Consider the following 15720-nt stretch of genomic DNA (forward strand, 5'->3'; position numbering starts at 1 on the left):
CTTTGCCAAAACTGTTTCTAAAAATGATGGGTATTGATGCCTTGTGGTCAGAGTACCTTTCTTTGTTCTCTTGTTAGTCAAAAATACCACTGTTTTTGATCCTGTTGTTTTGTTCAAGCACATAAATTTAGGTGCTGTGGATGCACTTTATAATTTATACCCTGTTGCCTAGGTACATCCTCAGTTGCAAATATTCCACATGACACAAGCATAGCTCTGGAAATGTTTTTTGCCTCTTCCTGGGTAGATCCATAACCAAAGATGTTTGGTAAGCTTGATGGCTTTTCTACAGAAACTCAAAAAAGAAGTCTTGCCACTATACAGAATAAATCCATCACCCATGTTAACATGGGTGCTGTTTCAGGGCACTTTCTGTTGCCCAAGGCATTTCCATGAACCTCTTCACATCATTTTAGTATTGTCCCAGTGGAAAACAACTCTTATTGCTTGGTTATTTAGGGAATAAAACATCTTCCATGGTTCTTCAGTGATATTGAAATGAAAATATAGTTAGATTATAAAATTTATTTACCAAAAAAATGTGGTATTAATATTTACAATATTCATATTAACATCTTTGTTGTAGAATTTTAATTTTGACTAGCTTGGGATCAATTTGTTGACTCTCATATTGCATTTAAAAAATTTTTTTTGTAGTTGTAGATGGACAACTTTGTTTTATTTGTTTGGTTTTGTATGGTGCTGAGTATCAAACCCAGTACCTCACGCATGCTAGGCAAGTGCTCTGCTGCTGAGCCACAGACCCAGCCCTCTCATATTGCATATTATAAAATGATTCAGTTGAAAGAACATTAAGTAAAACAAACTTATCATTTCTGTGTGGGTGGACCTGAAACTTTGAACTTATGAGTGCTATGATTTCATGAGGCTTGTTGGAAAGAACATTGTCACAGGTAGCTATGTGCTAATTAATATGACCCCACTGAGAAATAATAGCAGTAATCATACAAATCAGAGCATCTATGCGATAGGCCTTATATGGGTACTGTTTGGTAGTTACTTTCCCCTTCTTTTCCTTTTACTAAGTGAACCAAATAGTCATAGACACAAAATCTTAAAGATTAATAAGAGTTGACTGGGACAGTGAAAATTTTTTATTGATTCAACAATTCCTGATACAGGGATACATACGTGAACAAAAGACAAAAATGAAAGACCTCGTGAGGTTGACTTATAGATGAAGAGAAGGAAGCATAGTAGGCAGGATGTTCTCAAAGGTATCAAGAAGACGAAGATTTTTTTTTTTTTTTTTTTGCTTGGGATTAAACCCAGGGCATTGTACCAACTGAGCTATATTCCCAGCCCAAGATTTTGCGTTCAGTTTCAGAGATATCAAGATGCCATTTTCAAGTCAAACTGTGCAGTTCTAAAAGGAAAATGAAGGGGGAAAAATTGACCAAATTGGGTAATTCAACAAAGCCATTAGTTACTTATGTGAGCATTTTTAGTACAGTTGTGGCAACCTAAAGTAGAGAATGGTAAAGATGTGAAGACAATAAATAACTGCAAATCTTTTGGAATAACACTGGTCTGTGAATATAATGGGGAATTTTATTTTGATGAAGGGGCAGAGTTAAGGCAAATTCACGTGTTCTCCTTTTTAAATTAATTTGTAAATTAATTGATTAAGTCTCAATTTATCCATTGGTGTGTTACATAAGTGTTATCTCAATTTTTATTGTATGATACAATACTAGTTTAATGTGCATTCTCATGATATATGGATCCCACTGAATACAATTTATGTAGAAGAAAGATGGAATTCTATTTAACCATTTAATCACAATGTCTTTACTCTAAAGCCATCGCCATCTAAACATACATATAAACCCAGACCTATGGATTGTGCTCTATCTTCTGATTGACAATGTATCTAACCCCATTTTGTTGCTGTTAGTTGCATTTAATATTATATAAACCCTGCAATGTTTATTGAAGAGTATTTTTAAAATTTTTGTGAGGTTTCTTCTGAATTTCTCTCCCTTCTCATGAAAAATATATTAGGAAGCAAGACAGGTAACATTATCCTCGTTTTTGTAGAATAAAGATCTTAGGGAGAATTTGCAGCATACTGTGAAATAGTAGTCCTCTGTTGTTTCAGAGACTCTATAAATCATAGGAGGGAACTGCTCTAATTGTACTGCAAAACGGACTCTGTTATAATGGGTGGATTTCTCTATAACTAAAAAGAAAAAAAAAAACTATGAAATCTTTTGCTTAAAAAAACAACAATAAAAACTGTGGCACTCTTAACCTAAGATTGAATCCTTGTATTAGAGGCTGGCTTAAGAAAAACACTAATGAAAAAAACTTCTAGTTGGCCTGGAAATGGAAAATCTTAGGTCTTTTGTTTGTTTCTTTATGGAGGCAGAATAATAGAACTTCTTTATTTGACAACATTTATTGATCAACTACTATGAGAAATTCAACTCATCATGAGTATTATGATATGAAAATAGATTGTGACAAGGGAAGAAATGAGACATCACAGTACTAAATACAATGTAACATTCTAACACCCTGAGCTTTTTGATGACCCTTCACTTACTCCCTGGTTATGATCTCATTAGCTAGTGTTTAATGCTGAATGTGGCAGCACCATCTTGGACAGTTCCCACGGATCCCATCCCAGCCTTGACCCAGAAAGAGAAATCCCCAGAATGTGGGCCATAGGTGTGAAATGCTGCAGTATTGATGAAAAAGGTTACATTTCTCTTTGAAGAAGGTAGAAACCTGTGTCTTTTTAAGACATAGGCACTAATTTAGATGTTTTATTATAATGTGTTTTCTCAACAGAGAGACTATTTCACACAAAATTCTGTTTAAAAGCCTAATTGTTAAGTGGCAGGTTTCTTTTTTCACTGTTTTAAATTTATATAAATGTACTTATGTGTACCTATCTTTAACTTACTATGATGTCAATCTTTAGGGTACTTTTTTATTCATTGAGATATGATTTTACATACAATAAAATAACCTTTTTAAGTGAATTGTCCTGAGCTTTGACAAACATGTATTCACATAATAATATTATGATTAAAATAGAGACTGTTTTCATTATCATAAAAAAATCCCCCTGTGTCCCATGGATGATGACCCTCCTCCTGACCTCAGACTGCTGACAGCCATTGATGTGTTTTCTGTCCTTATAGTTTTGACTTTAGCAGAATGTCATATAAATGGAACTTTGCAGGATGTAAGCTTTGGAGATCAGCATCTTTCACTGAATAAAATGCATTTGAGATTCATCCAGATTCATTCAGTCACCCATTCCTGGGTAGAATCTTACTTTGTGCATGTACCACAGTTGGTTTATCCTTTCATCAGCTGAAGAAGATTTGGGTGGTTTCCAGTTTGGGGCAGTGTATTGGTTGATGTTTTCCAGAGAAATGAAACTAATAGGATGGGTGTGTGTATACTCACACACATATTTAAAAACATACATAAAGAGATTTATTATAAGGAATTGTCTCACACAGTTATGGAGGCTGATAAGTCCTAAGTCCTCAGGATAGTTGGCAAGCTGGAGATCCATCAAGGCTGATGATGTAGCTATAGTATGAATACAAAGGCTCAAGCACCAGGAGAGTTAATGGTATAGTTCCAATCTAAAGGCTGGAAGATCAAGACCCAGAGACCCATTGTTTTAGTTTGAGCCTGAAAACAGGAAAAAAGTTTTCGTCCCATTTTGAAGGTCATAAGGCAGGAGGAATTTTTTTTTTTTTTCCTTAGGGAAAGTTTAATCTCTTCCTTCTATTCTGGCCTTCAACTGATTGGATGAAGTTCACCCACATTAGGAAAGGCAATTTTCTTTACTCAGTCTACTGATTTAAATGTTAATCTCATCAAAAACACCCTCTCACATCACATGAAGAATAATAAATACTTCACAAATATCTAGAAACCCCATGTCCCAGTCAAGTTGACATATGCCATTAACCATTGTAGGTGATTATTAATAAACCTGTGGAGGACATTGATGTATGGATTTTCATGTTAACCAATGTTTTTTCTTCACTTTGGCAATTACTTAGGAATGGGATTGCTAGATCATATAGAAAGTGTATATTGAACTTCATAAGGATGGCCAAACTTCTTTCTAAAGCAGTTGTACCATTTCCAAATTCCTTCGGTGATCTGAGAGTTCTAGCTGCTCCATTTTCTCACTGGCACTTGATATTGTTTGGTTGGTTAGTCTCCATTTTTTTTCTTTCCCTCTCCTTCCCTCTATTCCTCCTTCCCTTCCTTTCTTCCACTAGATGTGTTATGATATCATATTGAGATTTTAATTTGCATTTCCCTTTGTTGTTGAGAATCTTTATTGCTTTTTTGCTGGCCACATATGTTCTTTTCTTTGGTAAATTTCCTCTTCAAATTTTTTACCCATTTGGAGGGTGGGAATAGTTTGTTCTCTTAGCTTGTTTTAATAATTCTCTATGCTCTGAACAAAAATTTCTTTGTCAGATATGTGTTTTCCAATATATCTCCTGGTCAGAGACTCATTTTCTGCTTTAATAGTGTTTTGCAAAAGAAAGAAGATTTTAATCTTCAAAAATTGCAATATATTTTTAAAATAAATTTTTCTTTTAAAAACTTTTAATTGACAAACATATGTATGTATGTTGTACAATGTGATGTTTTGATGTATGTATACATTGTGGAATGGCTAAATCAAGCTGATTAACATACCCTAAAAAGATTGCATTTTTGGTGGTATATTTAAGGACTCTTTCCCTAACCCAGGGACACAAGCATGTTTTCATATGTTTTAATTTAGATGTCTTTTTGATGAATGCAAAGTTGAATTTAGGGATGTTTATTGTTGAGTCTTATATTAGTAACAACATCCAATTAATTTCTGTGGTATACTTTCCTGACAGAAAAATCTCTAAAATCACATGCAATTATGAAAGGAAACAGTTTTTTTAAAAAATATATTTTCCTTATAATTCCAGTATTCTACTCAAAATAAACCTTCAGATTAAAACATGAATCACAGGAAAATTTTATTTTGTAGTTGAACCAGCAAGAATTAAGAACTGGAGTTGAGGTTGTGGCTTAGAGGTAGAGTACTTGCCTAGCATGTAATAGGCACTGGGTTCAATCCTCAGCACCACATAAAAATAAAATAAAGGTATTGTTTCACCTACAACTAAAAAATAAATGTTTTTTTAAATAAATAAGAACTGCTAGAACTTTTCTTTTCATCATAAACATCTCCCTCTCAAACAGCACCAAGTAAGAAATTCTGCTGTAGTTGTCTGGCATGGTAGCTGTTCACCTGGCACAATACCTGTTCACCTGCTAGTCATTGTGCACCCTTTGGCTTAGTTAAGAAGGTACACATGCTACAGTGGTGTACATATGAGCCCAGAAGCTCATAAATAGAAAAAGGAAATGAAGGAAAGAAAAGAGACCCTTGCAGTTACAACTTTACTCACCAATGAAACAATACTCAAGTCATCCAAATAGATCTGGAAAAAGGTTAGGAGAAACCTGGTATTCCAAAGACTGCAAACAATAAAAAAATGTTAAACCCCCCACAAACCCCACACATTGTAGATGTAGATACACTGGGATTATTCAAATGTATACATACTGAGTATAGCTTTTACAATCACAGTTTCTTTTAAGGTTAAATTTTTTTTTAAATCTCATCTCATGAAAACTAAGTGTTTGCAGAATCACTGAAACACCTCCGTGAGTCCCTAAAACCTAGCATATAAGCCCCCTGATCTTCTGACTTGTTTGCTTTCCAAAGAAGGAAATAAGAATATGAAACAAATTTACGTTCACTCTGCAGCCAGGTTCTCTGACCACAGTGGTTTTTTTCATGTTACCTGACCCAGATTCTAAAAGTATAGCAGAAAATATTTCTCCTTGGGTCCATTACTGAAGGAATGAAGACTGTTCTTGATTCTCTGAACCTCTTCTGGCTGCTATACTTACGTATTATACAATGAGTGTGCTTTTTGGCTCTAGTGAGCAATTTTGGAAATTCAAGACATTTCCTTTCCCAGCCTCCTCTAAGGGAAGCATCTTAGGTCTCAACCCAGAGCCTAATGAAAAACACATAAACTTTCTTGTTTTCTTTGTTGATTGGCCTATAATTTAAAACCTATTCAGTGGCAGATTTACCATGTGACTAATCCTTGGGAAGACCCAAAGTGGCTAGTAGAATGTGGTTGTGGCCTAGGCACACATCATTGGTCATTTGTTCAAATAATGAAGGTAGGAAGCCAAATACCTCTTGGCTTACTCATGGACAGAAACTCAGTGCAAGTACATGGGAGTTTGGGCCTGAGAATGGCTTATTGCTTGTGTAATGAAAGCAACATGGTTGACCTGTGACGCCTTTGCTGAATGAATTGACTTGTGTAGCTCTTTAATTTTCTGCAGTTGTTAAGGAAAACAGTGCATCTGAATATTAATAATAGCACTAGTAATAATCATACTGGAAAACTCATGTCAGTTCAGCTGTCCTGAAGACCAGACATAACTTATGGTTACATTGCTATTTTCAGCTAGAATATACACTTCTCAAAGTGTGAATCATAGCTAGCTTATTTTCAGAAGCCCTTGTACATAGCAGATATTCATTCAAACTTGTTTGGAGAGTAGATGGTGGCGAAGTCGTCTTTGACACAATGAAGGTGTGTTTAGAGTCAGCCTGGAACAGACAATACCACCGTGAAGAGTAAGCCCATGAGTAGGAATTGTCACAGCCACTCCCCCCGAGCCTCCTCTTGCTACCAGAAGAGCCTGCATGATTTGTAAAGATATGGAAACTCTATTCTAGGCAGTAATCCTAGATTCTTACACATGTTTCATCTTTACTTTTATATCGGGGGGAAAAAAACCCCTCAATAACTGGCTCCTTTTGATATGATCTGGCCTCATTTGATAATTCTGTATAACTGACCAAATAGTTTATACTTCCTACCAGATTCCAATAAAATAAAAAGAAAACACAAACTTGGGAGTATGTTAGGCAAACATAATTGAGTTCTAAATGATACCACATCATATTTCCAAAATGATGCTATTGGACAGATGGGGCATGAGCCACAGTATAGTATCCTTTCTCAGACAAGATGAGTCACCCAGAGGAAAAGACTAAAATGATTGCCATAATTCCTTGTATAATCCAGTTTGTCATAGTTGTCAGGGCCAGAGTTCATCCTCTGTTGCTTCTGACCTTGCCTGTGATCTTCAATGGGTCCCACTGCTCTGGGCCAGCTCTAGCTTAGTAATGGCAATTCAGCAGAAAATTACTAGTCCTCTCCCTAGAGAAGGAAGTAGTGTTGGCTCGTTGCCTAAAAATCTGCAGTCTTGGGTTTACTCATTAGATTGGGAATTACATTTTGGAAAAATGAAGTCTGAAAGTTGTTTCCATGGATTACTCCAGTGTGTACATCCATTCTGTGACTTATATTTGATGATAGTAATAACTTAGAAATAAAATGTTACAGAAATTCCCCATGAGGAATGATTTCTTTCTTTCTTTTTTAATTTCTCAAAATGCACTCTGATGGCAGTTTTCTTTTGTACTGGGTCCCAAGTAAGAACTTAAGAGCAGATTTCCAACATTTGTTCCTATTTTCCTAGGGTGACTATTCATAGTTATATTTGCTTGTACTTAATACTTAAAATTATTGCCTTTCAAAACCAGTGTTCAATTTCATCTGAACTGTGACTCTTATTATATGAATTAAATAACGCTATGCTTTACAGTTTCATGAATAGAACTGTATTCAAGGAAGTTGTGAGAGAATGAAATTTGATGAAGTCTTGGGTGTGGAAATTATTAATTTTTAGAACTAATGGAAAGTTTGGAGGTTAAGTGCTTTTTGTTTATTAGCATATGGAATGTGTCACGGGATTTGCATGTCATCCTTACACAGAGGCTATGCTAATCTTCTCTGAGTCGTTCCAGTTTTAGTATATGTGCTGCTGAAGTGAGCACAGTGGTTAAGTCTTAAACCTCTAATTTCAGACAATAAAATGAAGCTAAGAGGAAATTTAAAAGTTGGCTAATGGCAGGTAGCCAAGAGAAGGGGCTAGGTCTTTTGACACTTAGCCGGTGCTTTTCCCCACTATATACCTGGGAACCAAACAATTTCATATCTATTATTTACTTAATGACTCCAGTTATTTTTCAGAAAGATAGAAGACAAATATTTTTTTTAATTCTATTTTTGTGTTAGTATCCTGATTTCATAACATTAAAAATATTAAGAGTGAATGGTAAGATGAACAGTAGACTTGAAGTCTATTTCTTATAAGCAGTTTTCTTAATTACTTTATGCTCCTCTTTTTTCATCTGGAAAAAGATCAGCAATTCTCAGGTGATTGCCAAAATTATATGCTTTGATATAATACCAAATGTATTACAAAGATTTGTATATAATGGTGATATGTAATGTTCTTAGTCATTAATTATTATTAGTTATCATGGTTAATTTATTCACTATCAAGTTGAGGAGTCATTTGTAATCATTTCAACATGTCACAGTGGAAAGAACATGAATTTGAGTCTCACACGGGATTTGCATTCTTTGTGTCCATTTTCCTGTTGTGGGAATTTACACAGGTCCCCCCACCTTACCCCCCAAGTCTGCCTCACTGAGTTGCAAGGGCTAAATGAAAGCCCCAGGCACGGTGCTCTCCATGCTCATTTCATGATGGTTGCATTCTTACCCTGGTCTTCACTGAGCATCCGCATGGCAGATGAGTGAACCATTTTTACACATTTTTACCAATGTAATGTCACTTTGTACTCTTTAGAATTTCATGCGCTGGGTTTTACTCCCGAGGCAACTTTAGTGCTATTTTATCCTATCAATTGTCTTTTCCCCTTCTTTTCCTGCCTTGTTTCTCTATTTCTTTATCCTTCTTAGTAAGTTCTAATTACAGTGATATATCAGATGTGCCTCATGTTTCTGAGTGTCCCTGAGATGCCCTTTTGCTTGTAACTTGATGTGCTTTTATTTCTGATAAGAAAAAAATTATTGATAACAGTTAATTAAAACCAGTTATTGTTAATTTATGGGGTTCTCATCAAACCCAAAGCCATTCTTTTTATTAGTGGAGACTTTTGTTTCTGCAGTAGCAAAGATAAAACAATTAAATAAGGGGTTATTGAAGTTCTTATGCAGCCTTCAAAAATAAAAACCCTGAAAGGACCCAGTTGCTCACACATCCAAAGACAAAGATCCACTACCTTCTTGCCTTGCCCGATCATTCTGTAAGAATGGAATCCCAGCCCTTTGAGATGCTTTGTATTCTTCAGCCCTATTTTTCTTTCCTTCCCTTCTCTATGCTCACACCACACTTTTCTGAAGTGGTGAAGCTTTACGTGCTTCTGCCCAGCCCCCAGGAGCTATCTAGCTTTCTCCAACCCATGAATGTAGAATTTGGAACAGTCCCTGAAAAAGATTGGCTTACTAAAGTTGTGCAGCAGATATCCTAATTTTTCTTTTCTTTTTTTACTGGACCTGGCAGTACCCCTGAGAGAGAATGTTCATAACAACAAAATGCCAAAGGGTGGTTTTTCTGCAGTGCTTGGCACCAACATGGTGTCTTTCATCAGTAGGCACTTTTCCATCTTCTTTTTGACAGACATGCTTATGGAGACCAGACAAGCAAAAGTTTCCCTCTGTTGCTTGGGTTTCAGTACCCTGTGTTCCTTCGATGCTATCTCTAAGCAGTGGTAAGGTGAAGGATATTAAAAATTAATGAGGATTTGGTAGGTGAAGGAGAGCCAGCCCCAGAGGAGACTGGGGGAGTTACCCAAAGCCCATTTCCTAATCAGATTAGAATCACAGATGTGGTTAAGTTCTACTGGACAGTTTATGATATGTATGGGAATATCCTCTGTACTTGCTGTGGATAGAACACTTGTCTATCAAGTATTCTGAATTATTAAAACTAAATATGATTTACATCAATGTTTAGAACCTTTATTTAAAAACGAAACTTAAATGTTTCATCTGAATTTTCATGGCCAAAAATGGGAAAAGTGGGCAGAAAACAGAATAGTGTGACTGCTCTGAACAGTTTGCATTAGTCTGGAAGTAATGACCATGAGGCCTTATCACTTACGCTGTACATGGGAATATCAAAGATAGAAGGGGACTTTCATCTCTTTTTATTGTATTTTGGAGCTTCCAGTGTCCCTGTGTGGGTAATACAGAGGAACAAGGAAGTCTTCATATTTTCAGTTGAAGAAATCATCAATTCAGTAAGCAGTTGTGGATCACTAATTAGCCAAAGAGTGTGTAATGTTCTGGAAGTTTAAACACGAATAAGGTGTGGTCCCCCACTGCCTGGAGCGTTCAGATTTGCAAAGAAGATAAACTTATAAATGATTGTCATGTAGTATGAACCTAGAAAGTTTGTTGGCAACAAAGACAAAGGAAAACTTATTAAGAAAAATCAAGAAAAGGTTCGGCTGATTTTTACTGGATATTTCTTTGTTGTTTCCACTAAGTGAAAATGGAGAGAAAAGTTGTCCTAAGTAGAGGAAACAGCATGTGCAGAAGCATGAAGATGTGGGAGTTGATCATACATATGAGCTGTACTGGGGCAACAAGGAAAGAATAGAGATGTGTCTGGAAAAGTAGATAGGGGTCAACTTCTGAAGAGCCAGGAGTATCATGTAAAGAATTTAGCTTTGTCTGTTTGTAGAATAATTATTCTCAACATGGGTAATGAAGGGATAGCTCCCCCAAATTGGGACATATCAGAATTAGGAAGGGGCTTTTTAAAATAACACATGTTCCCATGAAGATTCTGAAATAATGCAAGTAAAAGTCATTTCCAAAAAGAACCCACTGATACTATGATGTCATACTTTCTGAGCTGTTGTTTTAGAACAGACTAAAGTTACTGTTGGTTTCAACTCTGGCTCCTAGTGAAATCTCCTGAAGAGCTTTAAGGATACCAGTGTGAGGTACCATCTTGGACTGATTAAGTGAGGATCTCTGGAAATGGGTCTGATTGCCAGTATCTTCTACCAAACTTTCCAGGTGATTCTATTGGGTAGTTGGGCTAAGAGGTCCTCCAGTAGACCAACAGACTTAGTACAAATGAAAGAACAGAATGATTTAATTGGAATTACCTTCTCAAAGTTCGAATCTTGCTTAGGAGATGGCTGTAGATCAACAGACTGTTGCAGGTGGGAAAAGGATATGACCAAAAGTGAAAGTAATAGAAGGGAAAAAGTTGTGAGTAGAGGAATGTAGATAAAACTTGGGGAAGACTGGAAATATGTCAAAGCTGTCTCTTTTCAGATAATATATTGGGGTCAATGCAATGGGCCTTTAGCAGGGAGAGTCCAGGAGAGGAAAACTGGTGGGGCCTCATATGTCCTAAAGAATACTTATCTAAAAATGTATAGAGGATTTATAATTGCTTGTCGGCTGCTTACAAGTGTGTTTAATGTGCAAGTAAAGCAGTCTTCATGTTCCCTTGGTCTACCTTTACTTTTAGTTTTGTCTACCAATGCCAGGGCTGGGAGAGATAAAGAAATAGAGAAACAAGGCCAAGGACAGTTCATAAAGATTACCAGAATGCTGGGCAAGTATTGTCTGGGAGTATTTAATTTTCAAACAAAGTTCTGCTCCATGTTTGAATCACCACATCATTACCAGTGTCTCTAAAACTGAAGCTAGAGAAAGAAGGGGAAGTAGCTCATAGTTTGTATGAGCAGAGAAGTTGAAGTTGACAGGTAGTAGAGTGACAAATAGGGTTAAAACTAGCTTTCTGTAAAGCTTATTTCATGGTATGCATGGACCTGTGATACCTCATTTGTCATACAGCAAGGCACAATTAGAAATAATTGATAGGATATGGACAGATATGGAATGAATGAAGGTCTTATTACTTTAATCACTACAAATCACTGAGTTATGCTGAGCTCATGAATGCACCACAACTGGAACAATCAAAGGGGATCATGAAGCAGGAAAACAAAGGTAAGTTGTTTTTTTCTAACACAGGGACATTTAAATCTTAGCAATAGACAGGCTTCTTACTGTCATCTCAGCATATTGGTGTGGAGTCTATGGAAAGGCACTGTTTTCCTTATTTGGTTGTTCTCCATATCTGTGGGTATGGTTTGTGTGGAACCCTTTCATGGACTCTATATTTGGTAATTTGCCCCTTTTCTTGGGTGTTTGCAGCAGAAGAAGGGTTCTGAGTGAATATAGTATTTGCAAAGCCCCAGAGGCATGAAAAGCATGGTGCTGGGAGAGGCAGGAAGTTATGTTACGAAGGACTGGAATCCAGGGCTTCTCTAGGTTAGGGGTAAGAACCCAAAGTGGAAAATAGGCAGAAATCAGGTGAGAAATGCTGCCTATGCTAAAATGCCCCATTGTCATTGTGTAAGCAATGGCTAAGTGGTGAAGGCATTTTAAGAAAAAAGTATGTATTTTTTTGAAAAATGTTCTTGGAACCAGGGTTGGCTAAACTTGGGTCAGAAAACATTACTTAGGTGGCTTTTGCCACTGTCCAGGTAAAGATTGAGGTTGTGGAGATGAAAACAAAGGAGTGAATCAGAGAAATCTCTGAAACTTATTGAAAAGCAAACAGATCATTGAGTGTGAACCCAGCACTGTCTCTAGATGTGGTGATTACCCTGTCTCTAGATGTGGAGATTGGTGGGTGATGATGCCACTAACTACCAGAGGAATTTCACAGGGGGAAGAAATTGAGATTCAGCAACAATGAATTCAATTTCAGACATGTTGAGTCTGAGGGGGCTGATTAAATATGCAGGTAGATTTTGGTTTGAAAGGGTAGTTGGAATTATGGCCTTACAGTATGAATTTAGAAGTCACCCGTGTATAGTGATTGAATTTTATTTACCATATAAGGACAAAGAACCACCTAGAAACTGAGAGAGAAAACAGATGGCAAGGAAGATGCCTGGGGATCAGTATTCAAATCAGGAATGGAGGAAGAGGGTGAATGCAGACACCAGCGGGGTGGAGGAGTGGAGTGTAGAGTCCAGGGAAGCAGAGGGAATTTTAAGGCACGTGCATCAGTGCCAAGAAGAGAGGGAAAAATCACTGAAAAATGCTGATTGAAGGTGACAATCAAACCATGGTGTTAATAGGACAGAAAGATGGAAACTAAGTGCAGTTGGTTTAAAGGGAAAGGGTGAGAAAACATAAAGCAAGGATCAAATACAGTTTTCAAAAGCTTTGCTGTGAAGGAACCTGGCTGGGATGAGAAGGAGCATGACAGCTACTCGTGAAAGAAGGATGTGGATATCCTTATCTTTGCTTTAGAACATGGAACAGGGTAGATACAAAATACTGAGAAGTGTGCTGAGTCCCTCGCAAGTTGATGTGGCTGCTGGCCTTTGATCTGTCAGGCACTGAAAAAGACAATGATAAGGACAGCAACTGTACAGTAGTATGTTCCAAATGCTGTTCATGTGATGTTTTATATATGGAAATTTGTCTGCCTCTTATTGCTGTTCTGTGAAGTGGATCCTATTATTATCATCCCTGTTTTACTTGCAAGAAAAATGTAACACAGAGAAGTTAAATAACCTGCCAAATTTGTGTTTTTCCCACTATGTTGAACCCATGTATTAAATCAGAGCCACCAAAACAACATAGGAATACAAATCAGCAGATTTAAAACAGGTTTGGTTGAGAAGTGGTGTCTCAGGCACTTGCTGTAGACAAGGGTTCAGATGTCTTATAGAGATGTCTTATATCCATAGTATATGTTTTTGCAATTGTTTTACTTGTGAAGGAGCTGAAGATTGAGTCAAATGATGCCCCCGTCAGGGTTATTTCACTGTTAGCCTTTTTGGAAAAAGGTTTAGTAGGGAACACCAAGCAAGAGTTAGTCTATGGTGACTGACCTGAACTAGTCATGAGAATTAAATTAAATGCTGGCAAATTATTTGGGGTGGAAATTAGAGTAGGATGTTGGGGAGTTGAGGATGGAGATGGAGATGGTGCATTATTGAAATAGAGATGATCTTGACCATGTAGTTGGATTAAGCTTGAAATTTACTTTCAGGCAGTTGGTAGTGGAACCCATGAAAACTTGGAAAAACTTTTGTATTTGTGGTACATTGTTCATCTTGATGCCTTAAGCTTTTCCTAGTTCCAGGCCTAGCACTCAATTAAGGTAACATTATTTGAAAATTTATAAGAATAATGGGAATTCGTTAGTCTCTCACTCTAATATTGTCATTATTAACAGTAACAGAAATACTTATTCAGAACTTACTGGCACAGTGCCTACTGTTTTATACAAATGTCTCATTTTACCTTTATATAAGTCCAGGAGATGGCTCCCTTTTATCCTCACTTTGCTTGTGAGGAAACTCAGACTGTTGGACATAGTGTTCTCTGCCTAAGATCACAGAGCTGACAAGTGGCTCAGCCAAGGTGGGAGCCAGGTGGTGTGATTTCAAACCCAGGCTCCAAAATAGACAGTGCCTAGAACTCTCCAAGTCTTCTGAGTTGGCTTAGGGCTACCAAGTCCACAGGTAAGAAGATCAGCCTTAGGAAAAAACCTTTAAATTCTACTCACCATAGCTATTTAGAGATTGACTTGTGAAAATGAACATTAGAGAGAAGTTGAGCCTCATTACAAATAATTGAAAGTGACATTAAAGTAGAAAGGCTTCCTATGAGTTTATCTTGCCCAACTAGGCCATTAGAAGTATATCTTTAATTTTTCACCATCAAAGGGTTTGGCATGTATATGTACTTTTGCATTTAGATCTTTGTGGGCTAAAATTTTGGTGAAGAAAGACCCAACTAGCCATAGAAAGGATCTTGAGACAATGATTGTTAATACAACAGTGACTTCATCCATGTACCTCATCAGTGCCGTGTACTAAAGACAGCTCTGACGCTGATGTCATCTTGTGGAGTTAATAACCTGATGGGGGAGGTAAAAATTATGCAAACTCATCAAATATATATAATTTCCATTTCACTGGATTTTGAAAACTAAATTTTCTTCCATCCTTAGAATCACACCAGCTCTGTGTGCAAAACCACACACTTAATGCATTAAAATAGCTGAAGAAATAAGCATGAAAAATAATTATGTAAAACCCATAAAATACAGTTTAAAATGCTGATGTATAGAAAATTTCAAAATGGTGAACTTTAGTTTCCCCCTTTTCTGTGTATTTATGTTGAAATTATTATGAAACATACGTAAATACTGATCTTGAACAGTAGTGATATGGGAACTCTTTAAAAAAAATATGTATTATTGCTGCTTTAATGCCCTCCATTTCTGCTGTACTATCCTGGAAACCTGATAAAGGAGACCTTCTAAGAAAAATTTGGAAAAATAGCAGCTAAACAGAAGGATCTCCAAACCACTTTTTTTCTTACAGTTCTCTTTTTTTTTCCAAACCCAAACCAAAAGTTATGAAAGATATATTCAAACCTTTATTAAAAATTTTGTTTTGCATTTGATATGAAAACCGGGTGAAAGTTCTTAAGTAACGGATTTACTCTAAACCTTAATCCACAGTAATTATCTCCCATGAGCTCAGATTGGATGAAATTACCCATCAAGTCCCAACTGTGTAGGTCCCTGGAAAATTCATAAAGTGAAATTTACACCCTATTGGATTCTCAAAAGAATGTTCCTGTATTTGACTGCATTTATGTGGGCTGTTTGACAGCGGCACACTGATGGTATTGA

At 36.6% G+C, this 15720-nt stretch overlaps 1 protein-coding gene and 1 non-coding gene across 4 annotated transcripts in view; one reads left to right on the top strand and one right to left on the bottom strand.

The window, feature by feature from the left end:
• Positions 1–15720, top strand: part of Fmn1 (formin 1) — a 363324-nt gene that overhangs the window by 145080 nt on the left and 202524 nt on the right. The gene's annotated exons all lie outside the window — the stretch shown is intronic.
• Positions 7880–7987, bottom strand: LOC143395991 (U6 spliceosomal RNA). The gene has a single exon (XR_013090894.1). It is a non-coding gene; the product is annotated as a U6 spliceosomal RNA (small nuclear RNA).

This window comes from Callospermophilus lateralis, chromosome 3 (assembly GCF_048772815.1).
Source record: "Callospermophilus lateralis isolate mCalLat2 chromosome 3, mCalLat2.hap1, whole genome shotgun sequence".
Taxonomy (NCBI): domain Eukaryota; kingdom Metazoa; phylum Chordata; class Mammalia; order Rodentia; family Sciuridae; genus Callospermophilus; species Callospermophilus lateralis.